Here is a 14,887-nt window from a genome sequence, read left to right on the forward strand (position 1 = left end):
TGTACAATGTTTATTATGGTTTTTTTAAAACACTTTTTAGATACTTGTACAAGAAGGTGTGGTTCAGCAGAAAGGGGCCACTGGAAAGAAGACATAGCTTGCACTCAACTCTCTGTGGCAAAAATTGTGGTGTAACATATTGGTGTAAAGTAAATGATTGGTCTAAACTTACTGTACCAAAAGCACACCAAAAGCACGATTACTGTGATAAATCCTGAGAAAAACAGGCAAAATGTACATAAAGCCCAAACCAGCTCTCACCTCATAGGTAAACTTAATCCTGCACAGATGACCTGGAGTCAGGTCTTTGGTGGATGTACATGAAATACAAGAAAGTGATTCCAACAAGGTACGTTTTCATAAAACTTGTATCTTTATTGCTTCATATTAAAACAAAGGCCACACAGCAAGGACAGATATGGATCTGACAGATTTCGGTCACCATTGACCTTAATTCTGGACCAACTGACATGTTTCGGTCACCACTGAGCTTAATCATACACCATCTATCTATGATTAAGGTCAGAGGCAACAAAACACGTCAGATCCATGTCTGTCCATGCTGTGTGGACTTTTTTTTATATGAAGCGATAAAGATACACGTTTTATGGAAGTTTATCCTGTTGGAACCCTTTTTTGCATTTACTGTGATAAATCTGGCACAATTTTAGAATGTCTACAGTAGTCTGTAGGGGCTGAAATATCACAAGGGTAATTTGGCAATAATTTTTCTGACCTTTGATGTCAGCATGTGCTGTGATTTGGTCCCACCCCTGAAATGGAGTGACTCAAAAATAGCTGTACACTATGGAGGGGACTACAGTGAGAGCACTAAAAAATCACCTTGTGAACACTCTGAAAGCTTGAAGGGGTACTCCGCCCCTAGACACCTTATCCCCAGTCCAAAGGATAGGGGATAAGGTGTCTGATTGCGGTGGGTCCTGTCACTGGACCCCCACAATCAGCTATGGCACCCCAGACATCGCGATCTCGGCTGCGGCACCCCAGACATCCGGTGCACAGAGCGAACTTTGCTCTGAGCCGGATGACTGGTGATGTGGGGCGGAGGCTCGTGACATCACGACCACGCCCCACTTGTGACGTCACGGCCATAGACTTGCATTGGGGATCGTGGCCGTAAAGTCACAAGCGGGAGGCGACCATGACGTCCCAATCCTCCAGTGCTGTACCCGATGCTCTAAACGAACACCGGGTGCAGCAGGAGTATCGTGGGGGTCCCCAGAGGCCGGACGAAGTGCTTTTGCACGAAATCAACCGGTTAATCGCCTCCTGAGCTTCCCACACAGATCTCCGCCTCATGAATATGATTTGAGCCTCGCAGCAGTCAGCGTATGAATGGTGAGTTGCCGGACTTATTCCTTTTTTACATACATTGTGTGAACTACTTACCTGTGTCCTGGCACCACCGTAACGCATGGAGCAAGTTTTAACAATGGATTGCCACTATCATGTGTATTAGGAACATTGATTATTTATGAACATTCTTTGATATTTCCATTTATATATTTTTTGCACTCTATATACTATTAGGTGCCACCCCTCGTTTCTTTCTGTATTAATTCTATATTAAAAAAAAAAATGTTTAAATGACATGGTTCACTTTAATCATATGTTGGCAAAAAGCATAAACATTATGACAAAAATAAAAAATCAATAGTTTCTTTGTTTTATGGCCATTTTAAATGACATTTTGGCAGATGCATTACCAATAAAATAAGCTGAAGATTTACTGGTGTAAGATAATAAAAGATAAGCAATATTGCTTATTACACATCATGCCCATCATTGATGTATGTATGAGCATGACCTAAATATACAGGTGTCATCACAATGTTTCAATGTTCTTTTTCGAACTCTGTCCAAGTCGACCTGTTACGACTCGTATAGTTTTAGTAGAAGTTGATCATCTCAGGCCTTGTTCCTTTTTCTAAAGAGATGAATCACCAGCGCACCACTTGTTGTATATACAGATCCCGGGAAGTGTCACAAATTTATCTGGATCTTAATGATAGCCTGGCTGTTTGTTGTTTGTGCCTCAGGTCCAATTACCAGTCTGGTGGGGTTTTTTGTTGATTTATTGGTTATTGGTAGGATCTCTATCAGACTATCAGACTGGTGCTGGAAGCTTCTGCTTCTAGTTTGTCTTCCCGTTTCTACTAACACACATGTCATTATACGGTCACTGTGTGTTTCAATGTCAAATAGAGCCAAATATGGACCTGACGAAGAAAACCATATACTCTCGAAACTTGTTGTCCAATAACAAACTATTTTCCTTTATTATTTTATTGGTGTCCGCGCATGTTTAGTAGCATCGAGATGGTGTGTGCCCAGCTAAGCCCATTGTTCTTCAAGCAAATGTATATAGGATCGATACTTCAATGTCAAATAGAGGTCATGCAGAAGGAGAAGACACATCCCAGAGCAAGGGGTGGGTCTCAGACTACTGAAGCCTAGGGCTGGTGCAAGGATTCTTGCCACCCTAGGCAAAAGCTTATTTTACCGCCCCCTTGACTCCGCCGTTGGTCCTCCCTTCTCCTCATGCTGCTGGCTGAGCGAGTGGTTTGGATGCTGGTTGTCTAACTATATTGTGACAGGCAGAGCGGCGCCCTCCATCAAGAGGGCGCTTTAGGCGGCTGCCTATTTTGCCTATAGGCAGAGCCGACCCTGCTGAAGCCTAATGTGCATAGGGTGGTCTAAGCATCTAGTGGACATTTATCATCCATGAAGAGGAGACATGGAAGCTGCTGGAGGGGCATACAAGCTCGCTTGCCGAACACTGTACATGTACTAGTTTCCTATGCGCTGTGTTTAGGACCCCACCATTTGTCATCTTCTAACAACTGCATACTGGTAAATGGCCCATTTCTAAAATATTTATATTTATTCAAATATTTACATTTAAATATAAATATTTTAATTAAATATTTAAATTATATTTAAATATAAATATTTATATTTAAGTAAACATAAAATGGTAAAACCCTTTTATTCTTTTTGTGATTATGCTATGCTGGGAAATCCTCTTTTATTTCAGATTAGTTATTTAATGTGTTTCTGTAGAACCGACAGATCTTGTGGCCCGCACCCACAATAAGGGGGAGTAGCGGCCTATGTATAAATAGTAATTCACGCATGAGAACATTTTTATGCTTTGCATTTCCATATTCATAACTTTAACTCTCTAAACCATTGTCTTCCATACAGTGTGTCTCCAGCTGTTGCAAAACTACAACTCCCAGCATGCCCAGACAGCCTTTGGCTGTCTGGGCATGCTGGGTGTTGCAGATTTGCAACAGCTGGAGACACACTGTTTGGAAAACAATGCTACAAACTATATGAAGAAAACATTGCTATTCACTCTTTTCTCATGTGTAGTAGTTAAAGAAGTCCCATGCCCGATCAGTACAGAAAAATGTATTCTCCGCAGGATAGGGGATACCTTTTAGATTGCGGGGGGAAACGAGGGCTGTGGCCCCCCACAATCGTCTGTACAAAGCCCGGCTCTCCCGCAGAGTGACATATCACGACCCCCGCCCGAAGTGGGGGCCGCCACTCCCCTCCATATATCTCTATGGGAGAACTGTTTCGGCTATCTTTGGCTCTACCATAGAGATATATGGAGGGGGCGTGGCGACCCCCGCTTCAGGCAGGGGTCATGACGCGCCACCCTTTGGGAGAGCTGGGGCTCTGTACAGATGATCGTAGGGGGGCCACAGCGCTCGGACCCCCCCACAATATAAAACTTATCTCCTATCCTGTGGCTCAGTGATCAGTGAGCAATGCACAAGAGAACTCGTTGTGGAACTACCGATCCCAGAAAGCTTTCACACATACAATGCAAAGCAATTTGAGCAGTGGAGTGACCTCAGTGACCTGCATTACTGTGTCAAGTTGATGCACTACAAATCCCAGCAATTTGAGTGCAAAATGAGCCCATAGAAAGCTATCAGACTATGAATTAAAGGAAGATGAACAACGCACTGCAGAGTGGGTTGACCTGAATTTTAACTTAAATCCGCATTTCTAGTGTTGAGAGTGAACGTGAAATAAGCATTTAAGGCCAAGTTACCTGTATTTTCTGGGTTTAATAAAAAAGGAAGAATTTTTAGAATGCTTGGAAAAAGTCATTGCATCGTCATTTGCCAGTCTCAAAACCTGTTGCTTATCCCAAAATGGAAGAATTGTAGAAAAACTTGGGAGATGCCATTGTGTCTTCCGATACCTCCGTGTGTATTTTAACACCGGCAGGCATCTGCCACCAACCATGGATACTTTATACACATTTATTTTAATATGAAAAAGCATACAAAATCTGCTAGCGCAGTGTGTTTTCAAACAAGCTGTTAGTTACCATGGGTTACCGCATGTCGCCGTAACTTTGACATTAACTTAGCCTTAAAGCCACTTAAAAACTACTTGAACTACATTCTTAGGTGACCCTGAGGCCATGTTCACACGATGACATTTCCATGCGGAATTCCACACGAAGATTCCACAGTAGCTGAGTCCCATTCATTTCAATGGGATTCTGCTGCGCTGTTCACATCTGTTCACATGTGGTGCAGAAATTCAAATTTCTCTATGTCTATTCTTTCTGCGGACTCCGCACAGAAATTCATTGCGCAGAAAATCTCCCATGTGAACAAAGCCTAAGGGTACGGATGGATTTGCAGCATATTTTACGCAGCGGTTCTGCTGACAATGGACCGTACAATGTGCCGCCAGCTGTTACTGCTCATAGTGGCAATCCGCTGCTACGAGCAGACACACTGGGATGTGCAGTGTACTCGCACATATCGCTGCCGCTCCCCCTGCTCCCTGAGCTAGGCCCAGAGCAGCCGCGATGTGTGCGAGTATACTGCGCATGCGCACGGCGACTCGCACGTTGCAGCGTGTCTGCTCATAGAGGCGGATTGCCACTATGAGCAGGCAGAGATGGAGGCACACCGTAGGGTCCAGTGTTGGCGGATCCGTCTGGGTGAACGTACCATAACAGTGTTATACAGGGCTTTACAGCTCTTATGCAGTGTTATACACAAGTTTCGAGGCTTATTGTATTGTCCGTTCGCGTAGAACTTGTGCACTGCAAACCTCATTTTTTTTTTAAAGGTTCTGCGACCCTGGCGAACCAAACTTTTGAAATAACACATCTATATTTTAGTAGAACCTTAAATTTCTACATTATGCCGTCTGTAGTATACTGTAGCTGACATGAGCCTGACTGCCTACCAACTATAAAGTGTCACTAAATTCTATAAAAAATAAGATTTGTACATATTGCAATGGCATGAATTATGGAAAATACAGAGGGGATAAGAGAGCTAAAATAGGCTAAACAAGCCCTTAGTAATACATAAGGAGTCACAGACTAAAGTAACCACCCGATAAACAACATTTTACAATAAACTGTAAAAAATGTTACAGGTGTAGTCATCAAGTGTCCGAAACTAAGACGAGTAACAATGTAACAGGAAACCACCTGAAGAATAGATGTGTGGTTGTGAGAAATCTGCAATCCATCTGCAAACAAAGCTGCCTGGACGGTGTTAAAGACCCATCTGAACTACATACAATTTGTTATAATAATTCTATCACTTTACATCATGACGGAAGCTATGCCAGTGTTTCCCAACCAGGGTGCCTCCAGCTGTTGCAAAACTACAACTCCCAGCGTGTTGCCGAACTGTGTGCTATATAAATATAGGAATTATTATATATGAGGATTTTCTTTTTTTTTTTTGCTGGGACAACTTTATGTATTTATATTGCTCATATTAGGAGTTCACTTTTATCACACATTAGGGAGTGCGGTAGTGTTTTATTTTAATTTTTTATTTTTTTTCGTTGTGTGGATTTATTGTGTATCAATTACTAGTTGTCCCCATTTTATCTAGCAAATTCCTGTGTGGATTTTTTTTTCTTCTCCTTGTTTTTTGCTCTGTGCATTGGCGGTTATTTCCGTATTTATTCTCAAGCAAGGGTGTAGTAGTCCAGCAATACAATTGCTATATGTGTATGTAAACTACACTGAGGGAAAGAAAAAGTGTAGTTGTTGCCTATTGCAGCGTTTTCCAAACAGGGTGCCTCTAGCTGTTGCAAAACTACAATTCCCAGCATTCCCTTAGCATTAATTAAAGAGGTACTCCACTTTAAAAAATATATATATTTTTTAAATCAACTGGTGCCAGAAAGTTAAACAGATTTGTAAATTAGTGTGAATTCGGGTAGAAAAACAGACATGGTGCACATCTACAATCTTGCATAATGACCCGATTGCTTCTCAGCATAATATCAAAACTAACAGGTTGTTAGTATACATTTTTGATCAAAAAGTACAAGCCCACTCGCCACGTCAAGGCCACCTATTTAGAGTGGGTCCCTAACGTCCCTAGCATAAAATGGCGCAGCACCGAGCGGCGACCACCACCGCCGCGACACCAATGCCCACAGGGGGGAACGACCCACCGGCAGAGCGGCCCCAATGCCACTCAAAACCAGTCTATGGGCCGCACCCCCCCGCAGACACGGCGCCACGGCAGTAACGGACACCGCACAGCACCACACCAGTGTGAACAAGATGTAATGGCTCACTTACCATGCTCTCCCAGTCAGACTGGGAGGCTGCTAGGAAAGAAATGACCCATGTGTAGCTAACTACTACTTATATAGGGTTGGGCTGAGGGGGTGGGGAAGAGTGCAGACAACATGTTCAAACAAAAAAAAAAGAGGGGATAGAAATCACAGTGTGAATTCGGGTAGATTTGTAAATTACTTCTATAAAAAATCTTAATCCTTCCAGTACTTACCGGCTCCTGTATGAGTCAAAGGAAGTTCTTTTCTTTTTGAAATTACTTTCTGTCTGACCACAGTGCTCTCTGCTGACACCTCTGTCCATGTCAGGAACTGTCCAGAGCAGGAGAGGTTTGCTATGGGAATTTGCTTGTACTCTGGACAGTTCCTAAAATGGACAGAGGTGTCAGCAGAGAGCACTGTGGTCAGCCAGAAAGGAAATTCAAAAAGAAAATAACTTCCTGTGGAGCATACAGCAGCTGATAAGTACTGGAAGGATTAAGATTATTAAATCAAAGTCATTTACAAATCGGTTTAACTGTCTGGCACCAGTTGATAAAAAAAAAAATGTTTTTCACCGGAGTACCCCTTTAAACTGTTAAAGACGCAGGGCGTACCTGTACACCCTCGCCCGGCATTTAAAACGGGGTAACGCCGTGACCCCGCGTCATAGCCCGCGCATTAGACCCTGGGCTAATAGCGTGCGGAACAGATCGTTGTGCCGCTCGCTATTAACCCTTCAGACGCGGCGATCAAAGTTGATCGATGCGTCTAAAACTAAAGTAAAAGCTCAGTATCGCGATAAAATAGCAATGCCCCTATCAGCTATGACGCAAGCGGAGGCCCCCTTACCTTGCTCCGTCGCATCCGATCGGCGTTTGATTGCTCCAAGCCTGAGCTACAGGCTTGAGCGATCAACCCCCTATTACGCTGATCCATGCAAAGCTATGGCTTTGCAGGGATCAGGATAAAAGATCAGTGTGTAATTTGTACCAAAGGTAAAAGGTTTAATTTTTACCAAAAAATGTACTGCGTAAAAACGGAAGCCTCCAAGACATTTTTTCTTCAATTTTGTCGCACAATGAAATTTTTTTCCGTTTCGCCGTGGATTTTTGGGTAAAATGACTAATGTCACTGCAAAGTAGAATTGGTGCCGCAAAAAATAAGCCATCATATGGAATTTTTTGTGCAAAATTGAAAGCGTTATGATTTTTAGAAGGTGATGAGGAAAAATTAAAATGCAAAAATGGAAAAACGCTGAGTCCTTAAAGGGGTACTCCGCCCCTAGACATCTTATAGGGGATAGACATCTCATAGGGGATAAGATGTCAGATCGCCGGGGTCCCGCTGCTGCAGCACCCCGCTATCATTACTGCGCAGAGCGAGATCGCGCTGCACGTAATGATGGGCAATACAAGGGCCGGAGCATCGTTACGTCACAGCTCCGCCCCTCGTGACGTCACGGCCCGCCCTCATCAATGCAAGTCTATGGGAATGGGGCGTGGCGGTCGTCACGCCCCCTGCCATAGACTTGCATTAAGGGGACGGGCTGTGATGTCATGAGGGGCGGAGCCATGATGTCACGCTGCTCCGGCCCCTGTATCGCCCGTCATTACGCACAGAGCGAACTCGCTCTGCACAGTAATGATAGCGGGGTGCTGCAGCAGCGGGACCCCGGTGATCTAACATCTTATCCCCTATCCTTTGGATAGGGGATAAGATGCCAGGGGCGGAGTACCCCTTTAAGGGGTTATAATTGGCAACAAAGCCATTTTGTCACTCAAATTCTGATACATGAAGTCCCAGGTATTTTCTTAACAATTGATCACTTGAGAACACTTTGCAAGTGTCTCCCAACCAGTGAGTATCCAGCTGTTGCAAAACTACAACTCCCAGCATGCCCGGACAGCCGAAGGCTGTCCGGGCATGCTGGGTGTTGCAGTTTTGCAACAGCTGGAGGCACACTGGATGGGAGACACTTGCATAGTGTTCTCAAGTGATCAATTGTTAAGAAAATACCTGGGACTTCATGTATCAGAATTTGAGTGACAAAATGGCTTTGTTGCAGTTTTGCAACAGCTGGAGGCACACTGGATGAGAAACACTGGTCTATGCAGTAGGGAACAATATCTAAGCATATAAGTAACTAATCAATATATAGAATGCTGGCTTGGATGCAACACATAGACCCCCTGCAGCTCTACTGATCTGAACATCTGGTACAGAAGTTTCCTGCCTATCTTCTATGGCCATGGGAAACCTGCCTAGGTACACAATGGATATAATATGTCATATCATGATATCAGTTCTCATTTCTTCTGAAAAGCAACATGATGCGCTATTTATTTTATTTATTTTTTTACAAAAGATTGAGTGACACGTATGGGCTCATATAGCCCTAGAAATGTGATAATAAGAAGACACTCATAACAACGTATAGACGTACAGAAATGGAATGTCATTATGCTTAAACAGGAAAGAGAAGAAAATAACTACAAAGGCTAAATGTTTTATTCTATCTTAAATGTATATAAGAACTCCGGAGGTAATACACTTGCCTAAAGGCTAGGCTGGCCATACATCCATTTTGTTTTGATTTGCTTTTTTTATTTCGGGATTGTCCCTTTTTATTAAAAATGTTGATTTTGTCCCATTTAAAAAATAAAAAAAAACACAGTGCTCTCTGCTGACATCTCTGTCCATTTTAGGAACTGTCCAGAGCAGCATATGTTTGCTATGGGGATTTTCTTCTACTCTGGACAGTTCTTAAAATGGACAGAGATGTCAGCAGAGAGCACTGTGCTCGTGATTCAGCAGAGAGCTCTGTGTTCCAAAAAGAAAAGAATTTCCTCTGTAGTATTCAGCAGCTAATAAGTAGTAGAAGGATTAAGATTTTTTAAATAGAAGTAATTTACAAATCTGTTTTTTACTTTCTGGCACCAGAAAAAAAAAGTTTTCCACCGGAATACCCCTTTAAGGCACAACACCGATGAATGCCTTTCTGGTCCCTCACAGCCTCTCTATGGGGGCTGCTGCCAGACTACTCCCACCTTGTTGAATACTGCAAGACTCTGTCCGAAGAATAAAAGAAAATTGGAGATTTTCATCAGTGCTGCTTAGCAAGTAATACAAGCTGGAACAGAGTAGAGTTACAAAGGAATTTTATACGTATTTGTTTGTACGGATAAAAAGCATAAAAACTACACTCCAACTGAGTTTGGATTACTTGTCGAACAACACAGACAAAACAAATCTCCAATTTTCTCCCGTTCTGTGGGTATTAATGGAATGTCAGTGACACAGATATAATGAGTCACTACCTAAAGATACTATAGAGCGGTGTTAGGCTGGGTTCACACTACGGTTTGTCATTATGGTTCCCGTATACGGCTGGGAGGAGGGGTGGGCGGGGCTTAATCGCGGCGCCCGCACTCAGCCGTATTCGGGAACCGTAGTTAATGTATGTCTATGAGCCGACCGGAGTGAACCGCAGCCTCCGGTCGGCTGCTTTTTTTCGGCCGTGTGCGGTTTCCCGACCACGACCACGTTTTTGCTTGCGGTCGGGAAACCGCATACGGCCGAAAAAGCAGCCGACCGGAGGCTGCGGTTCACTCCGGTCGGCTCATAGTCATACATTAAATACGGTTCCCTATACAGCCGAGTGTGGGTGCCGCGATTAAGCCCCGCCCACCCCTCCTCCCAGCCGTATACGGGAACCATAATGACAAACCGTAGTGTGAACCCAGCCTAACACTGTATGAAAACAATAAATGTATATAACACACTATTATATATGCCAGTGGTCCCCAAACTGTGGCCCTCCAGATGTTGCAAAACTACAATTCCCAGCATGCCTGGACAGCCGTTGGCTGTCCAGGCATGCTGGGAGTTGTAGTTTTGCAACATCTGGAGGGCCACAGTTTGGGGACCACTGATATATGCACATAACTACTGCATTACAGGCTGCAGTAGTTATGTTCAAGAACTGTATAGTGCGCACACATTCCTTCATCAGGTTTATCACATCTGTCATCATGACTCCATTCATGCACACACAGAACCATAACCACTACTAATTCATCCTAAGGGCGGCCATACACCTTCAATAGCTGTCAGACAAATATATATGTTTGGCTTACAACCATCTATCTTAAAGGGGTACTCCAGTGGAAATTTTTTTTATTTTTTTTTTATCAACTGATGCCAGAAAGTAAAAAAAAACAGATTTGTAAATTACTTCTATTAAAAGATCGTAATCCTTCCAGTACTTATTAGCTGCTAAATACTACAGAGCAAATTCTTTTCTTTTTGGAGCACAGAGCTCTCTGCTGACATCACGAGCACAGTGCTCTCTGCTGACATCTCTGTTCATTTTAAGAACTGTCCAGTGTAGGAGAAAATCCCTATAGCAAACATAGGCTGCTGTGGTCAGTTATTAAAATGGACAGAGATGTCAGCAGAGAGCACTGTGTTCGAAAGAAGAAAATTATTTCCTCTGTAGTATTCAGCAGCTAATAAGTACTGGAAGGATTAAGATTTTTTTTTAAATAGAAGTCATTTTCCAATCTGTTTACCTTTCTGGCACCAGTTGATTTAAAAAAAAAAATAAAAAAAGTTTTCCACGGGAGTTCCCCTTTAACCCCTTAAGGACCAGACCAATTTTATTTTTGCATTTTCCTTTTTTCCTCCACGTCTTCTAAAAATCATAACTCTCTTATATTTCCATCTACAGACCCATATGAGGGCTTGTTTTTTTGCGTCACCAATTGTGCTTTGTAATGAAATCACTTATTTTACCAAACAAATATTATTTATGTGGGAAAATTGAAAAGAAAACCGCAATTTAGCAAATTTTGGAAGGTTTTGTTTTCACGCTGTACACTTTCCGGTAAAAATTACTTCTTTTCTTTATTCTGTGGGTCAATACGATTAAAATGATACCCATGTTATATGCTTAAAAAAAATCTCAAACCATTTTAACAAAATTAGTATGTTTGAAATTTTGACCACCTATAACTTTCTTATTTTTCCGTATATGGGGCGATATGAGGGCTCATTTTTTGCGCCATGATCTGTAGTTTTTATTGATACCACTTTTGCTTAGGTTTTACTTTTTATACATTTTTTATTAATTTTTTTGGGAATAAAATGTGACAAAAAAAGCTGTATTTTTTTGACTTTTTAACATTTTTTTACGTTTACGCTTTTTTGGGGGTAAAATGGGAAAACGGACGTTTTACTTTTTTATTGGGGGAGGGGATTTTTCTCATCTTTTTACTTTTTTATTTTACATTTTTTTTTACTTTCTTTTTACACTTTTTATGTCCCCATAGGGGACAATTTATAGCAATCATTTGATTGCTAATAATGTTCAGTGCTATGCATAGGACATAGCACTGATCAGTATTATCGGTGATCTTCTGCTCTGGTCTGCTCGATCTCAGACCAGAGCAGAAGACCCCGGGAGACGGCCGGAGCCAGGTGAGGGGACCTCCGGCCGCCATGCTGGATGATCAGATCACCGCGGCAGCGCTGCGGGCGATCCGATCATCCATTCAAAGTACCACACTGCCGCAGAAGCCGTGATCTGTATTGATCACGGCATCTGAGGGGTTAATGGCGGACATCCGCGCGATCGCGGATGTCCGCCATTACCGGCGGGTCCCTGGCTGCTGATAGCAGCCGGGACCTGCCGGGCATGAAGCAAGCACCGCTCCGGTGCGCGCTATCATGCCGGGCGTAAATGTACGTCACCACGTCACCATGACGTACTTTTACGTCCATTGTCGTTAAGGGGTTAATCTTTCCATATACATGAACTTTCCGCATGGCTCATCAATCTGAGAACAAAATAGTCGGGAAGCTGACATCAAGTTTGTGGGGAGAGTTGGAATACCGCCATACTAGGATTGAAACCTTTCTCGCAAAAAATATACCGGCCATGCAAATTTGCATAATTAATTATATATACGTGACATCACAGGATAAACATATGTGGGGGAGCCTTTTGCGCCCCGATCTGTAGTTTTTATCATTACCATTTATGTTTTGATGTGACTTTTTGATTACATTTTTATTAAATTCGGGAGTTGCTGTTAGTTACTAACAACAACTCCCAGCATGCCCTGATACAGCCTGTGGCTCAGCAGCTGCCCCAAATGAAAACTACAACTCCCAGCATGTTGTACTATATAGAACTATATAGTATAGGTCAGTGTTTGTCAACCTGGGATGCCTCCAGCTGTTGCAAAACTAAAACTCCCAGCATGTTGTACTATATAGAACTATATAGTATAGGTCAGTGTTTATCAACCTGGGATGCCTCCTGCTGTTGCAAAACTACAACTCCCAGCATGTTGTACTATATAGAACTATATAGTATAGGTCAGTGTTTGTCAACCTGGGATGCCTCCAGCTGTTGAAAAACTACAACTCCCAGCATGTTGTACTATATAGAACTATATAGTATAGGTCAGTGTTTGTCAACCTGGGATGCCTCCAGCTGTTGCAAAACTACAACTCCCAGCATGCACGGACAGCCAACGGCTGTCCGGGCATGCTGGGAGTTGTAATTTTGCAACAGCTGGAGGCGCTCTGATTGGAAAACACTGATATAGGTTACAGTGCAACATTTCGGGAGTTGGAGGATTGGTTGGATTGTGACGGCTGCCACGCCCCCTCCCATAGACTTGCATTGAGGGGGTGGGACGTCACACAGGGGCGGAGTCGTGACGTCACGATCTTCCGTCCCCATTGTCGGGAGCCAGACCCTCCAGCGCTTCTGGAGCAGTAACAGGTGGGTGCTGCATGCTATATTGCGGGGGTCCCCAGCGGCGGGACCCCCGCGATCAGACATCTTATCCCCTATCCTTTGGATAGGGGATAAGATGTCTAGGGGTGGAGTACCCCTTTAAAAAATAAAAGAAGCAATGTGATTGGTTGCTCGGGGCAACTGCACTACTCTTCCTCTACCTCTACTAATCTTCCTCTCTCCCTATATCTCAATGTAGGTTTTGACAACTTAGTGGCTTTTGCTACCTAGCACTGTTATAGGTGTTTTCTTATATACTCTGCCATTATCCATACACTGAATGATATCAGTTTCCTGTCATTAGGTGGTGGGGGCCTATCTCGTTCTAATACGGGGTCCTATGAATTCTAGTTACGCCCCTGACAGTAAGAAGAATCCTTCCATCTATGGCCACCTTTGTACATATCTCCCTCACCCAACAATAACTCATGTGTAAGCCTCATGCCGATCTCGCAGCCAATGACAAGCGGGAGATAGCTTTCCCGGCACTCTGTTACTGTTACAGACAAGACGTGACTAAAATCAATGCCGGGAAACTTTTCACAGTGTCTGTGACTTTGAAAGAACCTGAACTGGCAAATCGATTGAAATAAATCTCCTCCGCACCTCTAAATGTCACAGGGTGCCCCACACGTTCGGTGCCCAAAAACCCGGTCACACTGCATGTCAGTACATTGCGATAGTCACAGAAGAAATGTCACCGACTCCGAAAGTCTATGGAGACCGTTCATATGTGAACTCCGACACATCTGACGTCATAATATGTTACATGTTCCATTTCTTATGTTTAGAAAATTCAATAAAAACATCGTGAAACTCATGTTCTCCAGCCAAGATCAGACATCACTTAACTGTAGACACGAAAAACCCGCATGATATCGTAAACAAAGAAAATGAACCAACCTTTAGTTCTTATTGTCCGAAATTCCCAGGAAGATTTTTTTTCTTGATGATAAATCCCAACGTGATACATCCCCCAGTAAACGCAAGGAAGGAAGACAAAGTTTCTTTGGAGCCTCCCAACCCACAGTGATCTCAGCTCAGTATTACAGTCCCTATTCAAACAAGTGAGCTCCAGGGCAACAGCAAGTCCAAAGTAGGAGGAGAACACGGAATAAAGAGGGAGTTACCATCTCCTGTAAGCGAGCCCTTTTTTTTTTTTTTTCATCCAGATTGGAAACCTGTTCTTCAGGTTAAGAAGCTGCAAAATAGATTTGAATCCTAAGATTTCACTTCTTTTATTTTTTTTTATTTTTTTTTCCTGCAACAAGACTGGAACCAAGGGCGATATATGAACAAATAGATTAATAATAATTATAATATTTTTTTGCAGCTAAAAGGAAAACTGAAGGTAGTGGTGGTTGTTAATGTTTACATAAAGTTGTTATCTTTATGCTCATTGCTTCCGTCTTAGGGATATACTGGGATGATAGATCTGCAGAGACAGGGAATACAGAATATTACTGTAGGTATCAGGTTAAA

General features: G+C 42.9%; 1 protein-coding gene across 1 annotated transcript in view; it reads right to left on the bottom strand.

Moving 5' to 3' along the window:
• The window catches only part of PLCH2 (phospholipase C eta 2), a 768,337-nt gene extending 753,897 nt beyond the window's left edge, over nt 1-14,440 (bottom strand). Inside the window, exon 1 of the mRNA XM_056543367.1 lies at nt 14,309-14,440. The gene's annotated coding sequence lies outside the window, so the exon portion shown is untranslated. The remainder of the gene's footprint in view (nt 1-14,308) is intronic.
• Between the last annotated feature and the right edge of the window lie 447 nt (nt 14,441-14,887).

The sequence above is a fragment of the Hyla sarda genome, chromosome 10 (genome assembly GCF_029499605.1).
Source record: "Hyla sarda isolate aHylSar1 chromosome 10, aHylSar1.hap1, whole genome shotgun sequence".
Classification (NCBI taxonomy): domain Eukaryota; kingdom Metazoa; phylum Chordata; class Amphibia; order Anura; family Hylidae; genus Hyla; species Hyla sarda.